At 39.5% G+C, this 1,682-nt stretch overlaps 1 non-coding gene across 1 annotated transcript; it reads right to left on the bottom strand.

Moving 5' to 3' along the window:
- Positions 1-963: 963 nt before the first annotated feature.
- Positions 964-1,070, bottom strand: LOC145561088 (small nucleolar RNA R71). Its single transcript, XR_014093671.1, has one exon. It is a non-coding gene; the product is annotated as a small nucleolar RNA R71 (small nucleolar RNA).
- Positions 1,071-1,682: the final 612 nt, after the last annotated feature.

Below are 1,682 nucleotides of genomic sequence, written 5' to 3'. Positions count from 1 at the left end.
TGCCCTGGAATATTGTTTATTAGTGAACCTATGCCCTAGGCCTTTTAATATTTGATTTTCCCCCTACTTTATTTCTTTCGACCTTATTCTCCGTAGTTTAGATTTTATTCACAAAAATATTGGTTACTTAGATAATTTAGACTATAATAATTAATTAGGCATAGAAAGACTTGTTTCCCTGTGGAGTTCGACCCTACTTCCCTATCTACTTTAGTTAGAGGACTTAGGTAATTATTTTTTATTAGGGGATACGACTTTACCCTGTCAAAATTTGGCGCCGTTGCCGGGGAAACGGTTTTATTTTTGTTTTCTGATTATATTTTTGTAGTTTAGATTATCCCCTTTTGTCTCAGAGAACGTTAGTTCTTTGAGGCAATTCTCATATTTGTCTTTTAGTTCTTTTTTTATGCCCAGGTGTTCCAGATCAGGTTACATCCCATTCGACCCTGAGATCGAGCGCTCTTTTTATAGGCAAAGGAAACTCTATAGACAAATTCTAGCGGGTTCTGAGGAGGACAACAGTCGAAGAGATCCTCCCTCTGATTCTAGTGACACAGATATTCCTTCAGATTCAGAATCAGAGATGACGGCCCAGAAGAAACTCAGTGACTACTCGCAACCGAAGCTCACAGATTTCCCGCACCTTACTCCCACTCCGGCTCTAGATGGAGTTCAATTTGAGATCAAGCCCCAATTTATCACTATGATAGAGAGGAAGAAATTCAGTGGAGCTAAGGGTGAAGATCCCAATCTTCACATCGCAGATTTCTGCCAATATTGTAACACCATAGACAAGCTGGGGTCACGCAAGACCAAATCAGGGAGATTCTTTTTCCTTTTTCATTATGTGGCAAAGCTAAATTATGGTTTAATGGTTTGAATAGAACTGCACTTGGTATTACTGACTGGGAAACTCTTGCTTTGAATTTCTATAATAAATACTATCCTGCAGAGAGAACAGCGGTGCTAAGGAGTGATATTCAGAACTTCACTCAAGAGGCCGACGAAACGTTATATGAGGCTTGGGAGAGGTTCAAGGATCTATAGAGAGAATGCCCTCACCACAATCTAGCACAATGGCAATTGATCCAAGCATTCTATAATGGACTTGGAAATTCTTCTAGATCAGTGCTAGATTCGGCAGCTAGTGGGAGGTTTATGAATTTAAATGTGGACGATGCAGGTTAGGTTATCGAAGACATGGCAATACACAATTCCCAATATGGGAATCCGAGAGGGTTTGCAAATAAAGGAAAACATAATGTCGATTCCGTATCCTTTTTGCAAGCTCAATTAATGTCTATTTGTCAAAAATTAGATAATCTTACTGCTGCTCCTAACTCTGTAGCTAATTTTTCTACTGTTGCTAACAATGAAGCTTTTTGTGAAAATTGTGGAATTGTAGGTCATTGGGAGCAAGATTGTAGGAGCTCTATGGAACAAGTTAAAGCCTTTCAAACCTATAGGCAGAATAACCCCTATTCCAATTCTTACAATGCGGGTTATAAAAATCATCCATATCTTTCATACCGGAGCACCAATATTCAAAACCCTCCACCTCCGCAACAACCACAACAGCAAACCCCACCACAGCAAAAAATATTATCATCCTAATTCTGGCCAGAAAAGCCAAGCATCACCCTCATCATCTTCCGACCCTGCCATGACAGAAATTAGAGTAA

Source organism: Chenopodium album, chromosome 9, assembly GCF_948465745.1.
Source record: "Chenopodium album chromosome 9, dcCheAlbu1.1, whole genome shotgun sequence".
Classification (NCBI taxonomy): Eukaryota; Viridiplantae; Streptophyta; class Magnoliopsida; order Caryophyllales; family Amaranthaceae; genus Chenopodium; species Chenopodium album.
Note: the sequence above shows the minus strand (reverse complement) of the source record. Positions and strands in the feature narration are given on the sequence as shown.